Here is a 14,702-nt window from a genome sequence, read left to right as displayed (position 1 = left end):
TCGCACCATCGGCAGCTCGGACTTTGGAATCAATGCGGGCAGGGGACACAGGCCTCAGCGCACCTTCCCATGTGGGAATTCTGGTCCGGATAGGTCGACCCAGCATTAATGTCGCTGGGCACTTGCCCGTGGTGGCATGTGGGGTGGTTCTATAGGCCCTCAGCACTTCATTGAGAGCCACTTGGAGATCTCACTTGTTCAAAGTTGCTTGTTGAAAAGTCTTCTTGAGAGTGGCCATGAATCGTTCCACAGTGCCGTTAGCCTGTGGCCACAACGGGGTGACTTTACGGTGATGGAAATTTAAGTGCTTTGCAAAGTCCTCAAACTCCTGACTAGTGAATGGGGGACCATTGTCTATTTTCAGTTATTTAGGAACACCCCAGGCAGCAAACACCTCATCCAGCATTGCAATTGTGCTGGACGCACTGGTAGACGATACAAATTGAGCAATTGGGAATCGTGAATATTCATCAATCACTACAAGGACATATTTGCCAGATTGCAGCGGGCCATAAAAGTCCATGGCCAGTTCCTGCCACACTCCTTGAGGCAATGTAGTAATTTGCAGTGGCGGCGGCAGATCTCCAGACTTGACCAATTGACATTGAAAGCAATCCCTTAATGTGAGTTTGACCATGTGATCTAATAGAGGGAACCAGACTCTTTCTCTCAACGCCCTTTTAGTTGCTACAATGCCACGGTGACCCTCATGCGCCAGATTGATGACTCCCTGGTGTAGTTTCCTGGGAATGACAATTCTCTGATTCTTTAACAGGAGTCCTTCGGAGGTGGAGGACAATTCCTCTTTGATGTGCTGAAATGCCTGCAGTTCTTGCCGAAGCTGTGGCTCACTCTCCCCTTCCTTATCAATGTCTCTCCACAGGTTGTTTCGCAAACAGCTCATGACTTTTTACAGCGCTGCATCATCTCTAGTGGCATTCTGAATGACCTCAAGGGGAACTGCCGGTGGTCTGGCCTGATCCACCACAAAATAAAGATACTCCTCAGCCATGGATGGCCCAGTGATCTGAGACAGCTGCGGATGGCGTGACATATAGTCAGCAGGATTGGCCGACTTCCCAGGCTTATGCACAATGGTATAGATGTAGTCTTGTAATCTCAAACCCCACCGTTCAATGCGAGGTGGCATCTTCGCTCGAGGGTTTCCAAATATCGTCACAAGGGCCTGGTGATCAGTCACCATCGTGAAATGTTTGCCATATATGAAAACGTGAAAATGTTCGCATGCCCACACAACCGCCAGGCTTTCTTTCTCTGGTTGTGAGTATGCCTTTTCTGGGTCTGTCAAACTGCGACTCGCATAAGCCACATTGTGTCTTGGATCAGTGTCGTTATCATACTGTGCAAGTATGGCACCTAGTCCCACCGGACTGGCATCCACAGTGATTTCTGTCTTGCGCTTGGGGTCAAAATAGGCTAGGTCGGAGGCAGACTCTACTGCCTTCTTGATCTCACAGAAGGCGCGCTCACATTGGGGGGTCCATTCAAACGGCTGACCCTGCTTGGTGAGGGTTCTAAGGGGATGACTGATGGTAGCATAGTCTTTGATATACCTGGCACAATAACTGGCCATGCCCAGGAATGACCCAATGTCTCCAACGTCCTGAGGACTCTTGGCATCATTCATGGCAGCTACTTTGTCAGGGTCAGGCCTCATCCCGGCTGCTGAAAAGATGTGCCCGAAGAACTTGAGTGTGGACCGGTGAAACACATTTCTCGCGATTCAAGGTCAGGTTGGCATCCAACAATGCATGGCAAACTTGATCTAGTGCCTTGTCATGTTCTTGAGTGGTAGACCCATACACCAGTATATCATCACTGTAGTTCAGGGCGTTGGGTATATGGTGAATGGTTTGACGAATGGCCTCCTGAAATATTTCCGCTGCTGAGGATATGCCAAAACTCAATCGCTTGTAGCGAAATAACCCCAGGTGTGTGACAAAGGTCATGATATATCGCGACTTGTCATGCAGTTCCAACTGGTGATAACCTTTATTTAGATCAAGTTTGGAGAACACTTTTGCGCCGTTTAAGGCAGATATCATGTCACTCAGATGGGGCCCTGGATGGCGCTCTCGTTCTATGGCCATGTTAGGCACTCGCATGTCCACGCACAAGCGCACTCTCTCGGGCGTCCCTTTCTTGGGAACTATCACAACCGGTGACACCCAGGGCGTGGGACCATGCGTACGTTCAATGATGTCAGCTTTCAGTAACTCTTGCAGTTCATCTTCGACGGCCTGCTGGAGATGAAATGGCACCCTGCGAAGATGTTGAGCAACAGGACGGACTTGTTCGTTTATGTGAAGCTTAATCTGACACTTATTCATTTTCCCCAGACCGGAGAACAACTTTGGAAATGTATGAATTATATCCGGATCATTGTTGACTTGATACAGAATTTCTACTAGGCGAAGACGAGTTGTCCGCCTCTGGACCCTCAATGACATGTATGACAGCTGATATGGACTTTGTCTTATATTTAAGGGTCGTGGAGAATTGCCCAAGACAGTTCAGTGGCTCTTTGGCCATCCATGTGTACACCCGGATATGTGCTGGGTTCAAGGTGGGCATTGGTTTCATCTTTCTATACTCAGTCACTGGGAGATAGTTTAGTGATGCTCCGCTGTCTAGTACAAACTTAGTGCTGTGGTTTCCTACGAGGATATCAAGTCGGGGGTACTTTTTCAACTGGTCCGGGTTAGCTACCATGCTTACGTATTCATTGGTGTACTTAGGTTCCCACGATGCTGACCGAAATTCTCGGGACGACGATCTGCAGACCCACTGAGATCGTCTCAATTCTCTACTAGAGTTTAGGGACTCATGCAATGATAGAGTGTGATCTTGTGAGGTTCGCACGTGGTTCTGCCGAGCGCCCAGCCTGGACGTTCGAGCTGCCTGATTCTTCATTTCACCTCGATGATTTCCACGCATATCTTCCAAGCGGTCCTTATGCTTGCACTTCCGACACTGCTGGTCCATCGCAGGACGGGCGTCTGTATATGGGAGCTCATAACCACAACGATAGCATTTCTTGTTACGATCCGCCCTTTTGTCTAGCCAGCGGGTTTCAGGGCGCCGGTGTCCGGCTTGCTGGTACCAGGCAGATGACCTGTTTCTTCTGGGCCTTTCTCTGGAGCGCTTGCGAGATCTAACGTTCTGGACTCTGTTGGCCTGCTCTCTTTTCTCTGAACGCCCTGACTCCATCTTCTTGGCGTGCTCCTCGGCCTGATCGTGCACCCTTGTCATCTCCTCAATTTTATCAAGTTTGTAACTTTTCTTTAACAGCTTCCTTCTCAGTGTTTCGTATTGACACCCATCCATGATTCGAAGCCGTATGGCATCTTCAGTGGAGAATGTGTCAAAATCGCAATATTGTGATAGTCGACGTAAGTAAGTGCTCATCGGCTCTTCCTTGTCCTGTTGAGCCTGGTGAAACATGTATCTCTCGTAATCAACATTACGCTTGTGCAGAAACTTTTTGTTTAAGGCTTCGCGAACTTTGGCATAGGTCCCGGTTTCAGCCGGGGGCAGTTCTTTTATCACTTTGCTAATGTCTTTTCCAACTAAATTACGCAATGCAATCAACTGGTCTTCATCCACCGTCACCTTGGACCCTTTGATGTAGTCCTCAAAGTCTTCAACCCACTCCTGCCACCGTGGACCCATACTTCCACCAGCTATCAGAGTCAATGGCTCTGGGGGTCTCAGGTGGGTCATGCCCACCAGGATTGGCTTGGCTTCTCTTTGTGGTGAGTTGTGCGTTGACATAATGAATGATGTATCTAATGTTCCTGTTTCCTGTGACACTCTATCTCTCTTGACCATGTGTGGTCATTTGGATCGGCTTGTGCTTGTTCAAGGACTCTGTCGCTGCCCCTGGGCAGTTGTGTGATTCACTGTTCACAGTTTCAAGTGATGCCCTTATTCACACTGAGCAATCATCTCATGTTATTCATGTTTTCATCAGTTTATTGCCGTGTGGCTTGGAATGTCTCAGGCCTGTCTTCATGCAACAGGGTCACCTCATTCATGTGACTCGTCGGTACACTGTATTCGTGACACTTTATGTCTGCAATTCTGTGCAACACTACCAACGCTGGTGTCCCTTTTTTTTTCTTGCCTCTTGAGGTGATGCGCTCCTGGTGCAGTCCGTTATTCGATCATTATTGTGCGCGAATTTCTTTAACTGAATGGCGCGCACTAGTGCCTGACTCCAAGATGGCCGCTTCACTATTGACCAGGGAAGTCCTTCCCGTCTTGCCTGACTTCAAAATGGCCGCTTGGCTGGCAGCTTTCACTCTGCGATGTCCGACGACCTGCACTATTCACTCAAACGATGCGCTGCAACAGGGACTCACCGGCAGCTACCACACTGCTGGCACAACGACCTCTCCAATCGTCTGCTTGTCTCTCGCCGGCCACTCTGCTTCACCAGGTACGCTTGGGCCTCAATTCAACCTTCGTTTTTTTCGCACGCATGCCACTTCGCACGCTTCTGGGGCGAGGTTCTCTCGTGGCGGGCTATCTCATCTGTGCAATACTTTTCCACGCGTTCATCCTGATCTCACACTTCTTACGATTTCGTAGCACGGTGGTACTGGGTGACTTCAGAGCTTGTCAGTAGGCCTCACACCATGCCGGACCTCGTAGCTTCTCACCGCTTCAGGCGCGGACCGGCGCCAAATTCAAAACTTCACCAATGCGCTTCTTCGCTGGGGCTCTATGCGATCTCCCGATCACGGAACCAATACAAATTGCTGGCCTCTCATCTCTGGGCAGCAATTCTTCTTGGGGCACTTGCGTCGCAACAGCGACTTCCTTCCCAATTTCTAGGGACGGGACCGAATGTCATTTGCGGGTTCAGGGACAGCAAGCTGTGCATCCCACCCTCGTCGCCAGTTGTCGTGTCTTCCTTGTAATAACCTATTTCTTCATTTATCTAAGAGCTTTATTCAACAGGTGCACTCAGGTCCCCATCCCTACTCTAACTAACTAGCCCATCCCCAGGAACCTCCCCTTCCCCCAGCCCACTAACTCCGCCCACCCAACTACTAGACCGCTCACAATCCCACAGTAACCTGGTTATTCAAATGGAGTGCAAGGGTACTGGGTACACCTGCAGTAAAACCACACCCCTCTCTGAGGGCATTGCCAAGTAACCAATCACTGCTTCCTAACCAACAAAAAGTAGGCACCCGGCTTTCCTGTTGATTAGAAAAGTAGTCATGAGAGTGTTTTGTAGAAGAATCCCACTCCTCGTTCACTCAGGTTTTATAAATGAGCTGTTATGTGTGCACTATTTGATTCAATGCCTATTATATTCCCCATGTTAGACTCATGTTTTGATTTGTTAACTTTCCCTCTAATTGTAAAGCGCTCTGACATCCTTCGGGATCAAGTTCGCGCTATATAAAACTTTATAAATATAAATAAATATAAGAATCAAGAACCTTCCAGAATACAGCATCCTCGGCAGAAAACAGAGTGTTTGCTCTTCAGGGCTGGGCATCACTCCACCCCTGCCCCCGCGCATCTTATCAGACGCCCTCCCTGGGGTGCATGCCAGGGCAGCCCGGCCCACCATTGGCCCGCGGTGGTGCCGCCTCCACATAGTCTGTCGCCCATTGGGGTAACTTTGCTTACACTGCTGACTGTTGCCTGCACTTTGTCCAAAAACGCTGTGTTTGCCGCAACGAGGGCGTGGCTTGCTGCTGGCCACGCCTTCTTGCTGGCAGGGGTGGTCCTCGAATGGATGACCCAGGGAGAGGTGCTCTCTCGAGCTGCGGCCTCTTCGGTGCAGCTTTCCAAGTTTTCAGAACTTTATTCAGTAACCTACCTATTCATGAAACATGCATTGTAGTAAACCGCGTAAACAGGCGTCTCTCTGTGGCCAGCAAGTCCAAAACAAAAAACAATTCACGGCCAATCAAGTGACGCTGAGATCTAAAAAATAAAAAAAAAGTAAATTCGCAAACTACATACTATGGAGTTTGTGTAATCAGCAGAACTGAAGCAAAACTCTATAGCTCAGAAAAGCTGCGCTGCCCGAGAAGTTCGAGCTGCAGGCGCTTGCACGCAACAAGTGTTTAGATACAGTGTTCTAAAGACACGTAGATGTAGGTTGATAATGAAACAATATGATGTGTGTTTGGAAAGCGGCTTCTCTGGCATAAAACCGCCTTGTCGCTCGTGTCCGCTTTGGTACGCAGCAGGCTTGCTTTTGATTCAAAGGAACCATACTTCTGCAGATAACACCGAGTAGTAGGTACAGAGAAAGTGCACAACGTTCTACTGAGCACACACATTGATTCTTAAACTGGGTGTAGATGGCGTGTCCATGTTATGACACCACGTTGTTGCAGGTTAGATTTCAAGTTCTTCTTTTGTGTATTCAGTTTTTCGTTCCACACACATAGAATGGATGAAAGACTTGTACATCTTTTAATTATAGGCAGTGCACACGAGAACATGTGTCGCTGCCAGGGCCGGACTGGCCATAGTGGGCACCTGGCAATCCCCCGGTGAGGCGCACGGGTGGGGGGCCGGTTTGGGGCCCTTGGTGGCTGTTTTTGTTACAGGGCCGTTTTTGCAGCATTGTTGCAAAATCGGCCGAAAACCGGCCCTGGCAAAGAGCTCGGTGGCACCCACAACCCCTGGGGGCGTGGGGGGAGGGGGATGGGGAGGGGGTAGGCAGGCTGATCACTTTGCCAGGGCCGGTTTTGGGTCCCAGTCCGGCCCTGGTCGCTGCATGGTGCACTGGTTTTTCCCCAATCAAACACAAGCCTGTAATACGATTGGCTCTCTGCGAAGATTCACAGAGCTGAAGGGAAAGTGTTACAAGGACAGTCTGCAGGCAGAAGAAGCACAGACTCCAGATGGGTTCAGATAAGCTTTATTCACCGTCTCCACTGCTCCACTCCTGTCACAGCCTAGAGGTGCCCACAAGCCCAACATCCTAAGGAAGCCTTCAGAACCCCACAGTGGGAGCATTCTATTTGACAATGGAGAGGAGGGGGGAGAGGAAGGTACCAAGTGGGAAGAATGAAATTACAACAGGAAGTCACCTGCAGGCCTCGATTTCTTACACATATTCGCTCCTATAGGTCAATTTCAGACGTGCCTGTTGAACCTGAAATGCCTGCTAACTATTCCTGTGTGGTTTTGTTGAAAAAAAAGTTTGCTTGTGTTATGCGCTTTCATAACTCAGGCAGTTATTAACTTCATTGGTGGTGGGTGAGAAAAGGATACAGGAAAAGTAAAGACAGAGCTCTGTTGTTCGTGCATCGGTTCAGCGCCAGGAATGACTTCTTGGCACTAGGAGAAGAACAAACATACAAGTCTCTTCTTTCTGACATCATGCCATGTTCACCTGCCCCGCCCTGTAAACACCTGGATTCTGGGCAAGGCTTACATAGTATGAATGAACCTGCTTGTAAGGACTCTGGCATGATCATGGGACGATAAGGAAGGTGATGTGCCCACGATCACACTGTTTGCGGTGACACATGAAGCCCAAATAAGGACTCCAGACTTTACAGCCTTCAGTTGATCAAATAGAGCACGCCTCCTCCCAGTCGACTGTATACTATCTCCTGCCTCATTGTCCTTGTACCACTCTGAGCAGGGGCTGCCCTACAACATTTGTGCTGTGTTGTTGATGCCTCGGCTACATTAGAGTTATGTATTTGAGTATGCAAACAAAAACTATTACCTCCTGAAATGGAGAGGTGTCTTTATCGCAAGTTTACCTCTCTAAAGTCCTACCAGGGCGTGACTGGAGTTGTTAAGTAACTTCAAAGTATGACTAACGCCTAGTACTTGATTCAAGTCTCTAAAATGCAGAATCTCTACAAAGAATGTATGGTTTGATGAGTTTAACCAGGAATGTTTAGTTATGCTTCTTCAAGGCACAATAATCACTGTCAATGACACAAGCAAGCACTTCCTTCAACCCAGGACTTTAAGTGGGATGAAAAAGTGTGGGGAGGGTCTCTAAAAGCAGAGTGGCCGAGGCAATTAAGTGCATGCCTTAACCCCTTCCATGCGGATGACGAGCTCAGCTCGTCATCAGCGTTACCTGCCGTGTGCTGATGACGAGCTGAGGTCGTCATGTATCGCGGTAATTTCAAAAATGCCGCACACTGCGGGAAAAGACGCCGCATGCATGCGGTTAAACATGTAAACAAAATGCCTGTGATCCCATAATGTACCACCTGAACGGCTATGTTGGCTCCTTTCTGAACTTTCACTTATTACATCTAGGTATAGAACACATTAACTGAGATACATCTAAAACCAGACAGAGCTATTGGCTTTGTCAATGGTTGTTAGCTGTTTAAGAAAAATGGTAACTACAATAATTTTATGATAAACAATTCATATTGAAAAATGTTTCAATTCTGAAACTGTAAAACTGTGAATTAAGCATTACTGAGGCCTGTGGAAGGGGCAGTGGTCTTCAGAGTGTTGTTCATTCTATGTTACACACATACGTCTTTTTCTCTTCGTATCTCGTCCATCTGCATATCCTGACTTACACCGAATCCTTTCCTCTTCAATATTCTCTTTTCACTTTCTCCTGAATGCACTTTCTCGCACCTCCTTCACTTCACCACGCCCAAATACACAACGCACTCACTCACCTGTAAGCACTGCATTTTATTTTACCTTGTCAATATTTTGACATATGTGTACCTCCTTCACACACACCGGAAGCGAACCACAGTTGCAACTGGAATAAGTGAGCGGTGCTCTGTACACTCCGTGGAGAGGCCAAGGATTGGATGAGCATGTGTTCTGAACACTTTTCTGACCCACTGAGAGGCACGGATAGGGACTGGTTTCAATGTTTGTTTTTATTTTCTTCCAGGTCTAAAACTCAAAGGGACCCGGCCCACTTGAACTCTTGCTTTATTCTATACGTCTGTGGACTTGTGAAGTAGAACTTTAAGCAGTTAGTACATTTTTGTTTGCTGCTTTGCCTTGTCCTTCCGAGGTGAGAATCCAAGTACAGAGGCCCGTCTCCAGACTTTTACAGTGAAATGAAATTTTGGGGAAAACTAGCAGAGACGCCTCTGTGCTTCAGCATCAAAGGGCTGTGGCTGTCTCTGAAAGGAACCCAGCTGATCTGAAGCAGCTAACACCCCCCTCCCCCTCTTCAACTACCCTGATTCTGTTTGTAGGGGTGCGAGCATGTCAACAGCAGGAAACCAGCAGCTTCATATGGAGCAAACTATAAGAAATCAACACATTTTGATTGCAAAGCCAGTAGCTGAGAGCACTCCCTTTGGAGGCTGCGGGCTTGTAAACACAGGTGGATTCCGGAAAAAGTTAAATGAAAAATGTGGACATTAATTAACATTGATTAAAGGGGATTTTACTTGTTCATTAACTTCTTGCTGTTGTGCTAACTGTACCCAGGCCCAAGGAGATGGGCCTCACAGCCCTGTAAGCGGATGTGAGGCCTCGAATGCATATTGTGGCATTGCAATAATGCCAGCATGGACATATAATGACAAGAAATTATGGATTCACTATTCTTAGCTTCACATCTCCATACGTCGAAGATACTCGCATCTTCATCGAAAAGTGTGTTGTTGCGGATCAATAATAACAAGCATTTGCAATGCAATAGGTCTCGCAGTTGTTAGAGTTTGAGCTGTTGGTATTGTAGGGATAACGGAGTGGCCCTAAGGATGGTGGCGTCGCTAGGCGAGACCTAAAAAGTCAATACTATGGATGAACCAGTCAGACATTTTCAAGAGGAGAAAAGTGAATAGTGAAGTGTTACTGACACGATTGAGTTCATTAAATAGGATTGTTTTGAGATTATTGTTAAATACCTCTCGAGGACCATTTGTTCATCACTCACCCCCCCCCTCAAGGTATGGGCTGTCCTGAATACTGTGGAATTTGACGGGATATCTTGTCCCCACAGCTCTACAGAGGGCAAGAGATGCTATTAACGCTCTTCTCTGACAGTGTTCCAGAAAGGCTGCCCCCTATATGCAGATTCTAGTCTTTCTCCGTTGTCAAAGTGATTATATGTTGTGTAAAATAACAATGCATGTATATCCATAAAATAGTGTAGACTCGCTTAATGAGAGCTGCGCAAACACTACGGGCCCGATTCACAAAACTAACTTAAGACAAAATCCTGAACTTACTATTTTTGGTATTCACAGAAGGCATTTAGTAGTAGTAAAGGTAGAATTTTGTCTTAAGTTTGATTTAAGAATAACTTAAGACAGACTTAAGAAAGACTTAAGACAGACTTGAGACAGACTTGAGACAGACTTGAGACAGACTTGAGACAGACTTAAGACAGACTTGAGACAGACTTAAGACAGACTTGAGACAGACTTAAGACAGACTTGAGACAGACTTAAGACAGACTAAAGACAGACTTAAGACAGGATTTTGTCTTAAGTCTGTCTTTAGTCCGTCTTAAATCCGTTTTAAGTCCGTCTTAAGTTAAACTTAAGACAAAATCCTAACTTTACTACTACTAAATGCCTTCTGTGAATACCAAAAGTAGTAAGTTTAGGATTTTGTCTTAAGTTAGTTCTGTGAATCGACAACAGCGACCTTTGCCATAGAAACAAGCCGATTTTGAGGTAATGTATTGCCGTCTGACGCCGTCTTGTGTCTACTAGTGGCGTTGCCATTGTGCAGCTGTCCACAGTCATGTAGTACCGACCCAGCTTGTGGGGTGGTGTGTTTATTCTTTCGGAGTGTGACTTTGTGTAGGAGACGGACACACACGCCGGAGATCCGCGTCAGGCGCTACCTGCTGACTTTACAAAACCTGTTAGACGCCTCTGCACGGAACAAGCATTCCTGACACCGAGTCACACACGGAAGAGAAAACTCACAGAATAAACTCACAGCAAAGAAAGATTTTCTACTGAAAACAAAAATATTTTGGCCAACACCTTCTGAAGGGTCGGCTTTCGAATGTGCATGTCTTTTACACGTCACTTCCTGCATTATTGGGTACTCTTCCCCAGGCCTCCCACCTTTCCAGGTGCAAAGGCCCTGTGATGTATCTGCCCGGTTGCCCCACTGTCCTTTCACACTCCCTGAAATGCTGGTTAATTTCCCCCGGTCCCTACCAGCAATCACCGACTCTGCACCAGGCTCACCAGCCTCTCAGGGGAAAAGGCCCGTGGGTTAGTAACCATTACCCCCTCGTGGACCCGAACCCCCCAAGGGCATCCGCTGTGGGAACAGCGGGGCCTCTTGGCGCTGTCCGCGGTGTGTTTAGGTGCTGACTTTATTATCTGCATATTATTATGCACGTGGGGGAAGGAGTGACCCCTTGACCCACGCGGGGTGTGGGGGCAATAATATGTTTTAATTTTAAAGGCTTCGAATAACACTCACTTCACCTGACTGCTTAATGGAGGAGGCAGAGGCCCCCGCCCCCTCCCTCTCTGATAAGACAGGCGGCAAACTAATCACCAACGATGCAGAAAAGATGCGTTTCACTCAAGTACACAGTGGAAAAGCGCCTTGAATATACCGCGATAGTGCAGCGCTTAATGCCAAATACAATCAAACATATGTATCTGGAACAGGCAGAGAGGGAGAACGAGAAAAGGAGAGAGGGAGAACGAGAAAAGGAGAAAAAGAGAGAAAAAGAGAGAGAGAGAAAGAGAGAGAGAGCGAAAACGAGAGAGAACGAGAAAGAGAAAAGAGAGCGAAAAAGAGAGAAAAGGAGAGAGAGAGATAGGAGAGCGAAAAAATAGAGAGAGAAAAGAAAGAGAGAGAGAGAAGTTAGATTTAGATTTAGATTTAGAGGGGGTGAAACGAGGACAAAGGCAGAGCGGAAAGGAGAAATACAGAGGGAGAGAAAGAGTGTAAAAGGAAACGAGCCCGGCGCAGACATCAGAGAATAATAAAAGACACAGAGGAAGAGAAAGAAAGAGCAAAAGAGAGAAGAGAAAATAAAAGCAGCAGAAACGAAACCCAGACAAAGAAGTGAAACCGGGGAAGTCGGAGGGCAACTACAGACAAGAACATGATGTCCTAACACTCATTTCCATAATGGACTTGAATAAAGTGCCCGGGGTATTGTATTTACAACACTGGATTTGGAAGAGACATGAAAAAAGATCTAACTCCTAACTGATTACATTATTCCTCGCTCTGCAGCCTCCGCTAAGAAAACTCCCTCATCTGCGACGTAAAATTACAAATTAAGGTTCAAAGGTGGTACTCACGGACGGAGGCGCGCGCTGCCTGCGATGCCAGTCTCGGCTCTCAGCTGGATCGGTGGCACACTCCCGGTGCCAGCAGTATTTATCCGGAGACCGCCAGAGAGTGCGTCATTGCGTCATCGCCACGACGTACGCCACCGGAGCCGGGGTGTCTCAGGACGTGATCGGTAAGAAAGGGATATCAGGGCACCCCAAAAGTCAGTCAGAATACCTTTATTCGATCTAGCTAGACCATAAAAGTATAAAAGAACGCTAATACGTACATCAATTAATCCATATTCCTCATAGGACAAGCAACATAATCTTAAAAAACCTTAAAACATTAAATAGTCAGTAAGAACATAAATAGCTATACAGACAAATACAAATAGATGCGCGTCACTTTTTACATAATAGCAGTAGTCTTCTGTTTTATGGCGCGTTTGATATAAACTGCAGTTAAAAAGCAGATCTTCACAGGGGGGAGTGATTGCAAATTAATAAAAGCTGCAATGTTGAATATTGTCGTCTTTTTAAAAGAGGTAACAGATAGGGCCACATGGTGCGAATTGCAAAAATCGCCCGTTTACGACTGCAAAATAGCCTTTCAAATTGTATGAAATATATATTCATCCTGGCAATGTACGCTCTGAAAAACTTTCCTCAGTTGTCTTGATTGCAAAGATTAATACAATATACGATCCTTAAAATGTAAAGCCTTATTTCTCTATTCTGGCCATATACATAGATTCCAAATTACAATGCTTTGTAAAAGGAATAGATGGCCCTGAATAGGGTGCCCCTGGTGACTTGGCCTACCTGGTAAACTTACTATACATTAATACCAGCCTAAGGGCCTGATGAAGAGGAGATTGTATATCTGATGGACATTGAGAACAGATCCAAACTTTGCAATTATAAGAACTTTATTATGTGACAGTCCACCAAGTCAGCTATGCCAGGTTTGACAAACTCCAGACAGTCCTGACCTTTGAGCCAATAGCATATTGCATTTTTGGAGAGGTTATTCATTTCCCTCATGTATGAGGTTGGAAATCCGACCATTCAGTGTGCTTAGCTGAAGAGTTGGAAATGGCTGAGGGGATCACGCTTGCTACATATCAATCTCACATAGATGCACATACTCACTCCCTGCCTCTCTCTAGGGTACGCACAAGCACAGCCTGGCTACTTGGAACTTAAAGATTCTGATTGTGTGGAGTGAAGGGATGCCGACCCTGGCTTGAGACTAGGCTACTATGCTTCACAGGTAGGAAAAGACAATGAGGAGACAGTGAGGCAAGGGAGAGGGCAAACACGTGCAGCAAATAAAGAGCATAAGGGAGAAGCTGAGTGAGACAAAGATAGAAGGACAAAGAATGGAATAGACAGGCAAAGAGAACAAATAGACTTATAGAGGGATATTGAGGAGAACAGTGAAAGAGAAAGAGAAAGTGAGTCAGACGACTAAACATAGAGCCAGAGAGAGTATGAGAGAGATAGAGGAATATATATGGAAAGACAGAGAGGGCAAAGCAGGGAGCGAAAGTGAGCCTGGGTTAAAGAACAAGAATGTGCAAAAGATAGAAAAAGAACACAATCATGAGAGAGAGGGGTACAGGCATACAGTTTCTAAGCGCTGTTATTAAGGTACCAACTCAATGCCAGTATTATTGATTTTCAGTTTTTTAACCGCATGCGCGCTAGCGGTTTTCCCGCTGTGCGCTGCGTTTTTGTAAATACCGCGTTACATGACGAACTCAGCTCGTCATGAGCGTATGAGCGTCATCACTCATGACGAGCTGAGCTCGTCATGAGCGCGGAAGGGGTTAAACTCTTGTTACAGCGCTGGCATTTCTAGGTGAAGTAAGTGCATAACCTTTAGATGAGCAACAAGAACAAGCACACTGATACACATAAGTGGGTGTGTTTTCATTCTGGGCAATGAGGACCTACGTGTTTTGTACATGACTGCAATCCCTTCCTTGTTTTATGGTCATTGAGACCCTCAGCTGTCTCCGGCTGGGCACCTGATAACACTTAAATTAAGTGCCCACGTGCTTCTTTCAAGCTGAACAAGTTGAATCAAAAGAACTGGACACTCTGACAAGTCCGAATCAGAGTTTTGAGTACCAAGACATTAGTAAAGGAAAAGCCAATAGAGCCCATTGTTTGTGGGAGCTTTCTTTTGCTGAAATCATCTGCCAAGTATCTGCAGAAGCGGTCAATAAAACCTTATTGATAATATTGTCCAAACTTGGACCCCGTAGACTCCTCAAGTCTGAACCCGACTCACGCATCAATGACGTCACCAGCAGGTGGTTGCCCAAAGAAGAGGACACAGCGATCTTAGGAGCATCTGGTGACAGTGAGCTCATCCAATCATGTTGGACGTGTCCCTCGGGCGCGTGCTGCGATAGACGTCACAGGTGGTTGACTCACGAGTGGAACGAGGTCTTGTTAGTGAAACTGCTC

General features: G+C 46.7%; 1 protein-coding gene across 2 annotated transcripts in view; it reads right to left on the bottom strand.

Annotated features, from left to right (window-relative positions):
* LOC144792750 (catechol O-methyltransferase-like) overlaps window positions 1–12,403 on the bottom strand; it is a 60,195-nt gene extending 47,792 nt beyond the window's left edge. Inside the window, exon 1 of one of the 2 annotated variants that reach the window (XM_078667929.1) lies at window positions 12,252–12,403. The gene's annotated coding sequence lies outside the window, so the exon portion shown is untranslated. The remainder of the gene's footprint in view (window positions 1–12,251) is intronic. The other variant, XM_078667930.1, reaches the window with a different exon arrangement.
* Window positions 12,404–14,702: the final 2,299 nt, after the last annotated feature.

This window comes from Lissotriton helveticus, chromosome 11, assembly GCF_964261635.1.
Source record: "Lissotriton helveticus chromosome 11, aLisHel1.1, whole genome shotgun sequence".
Classification (NCBI taxonomy): Eukaryota; Metazoa; Chordata; class Amphibia; order Caudata; family Salamandridae; genus Lissotriton; species Lissotriton helveticus.
This window is presented reverse-complemented; position numbering and strand designations above follow the sequence as displayed.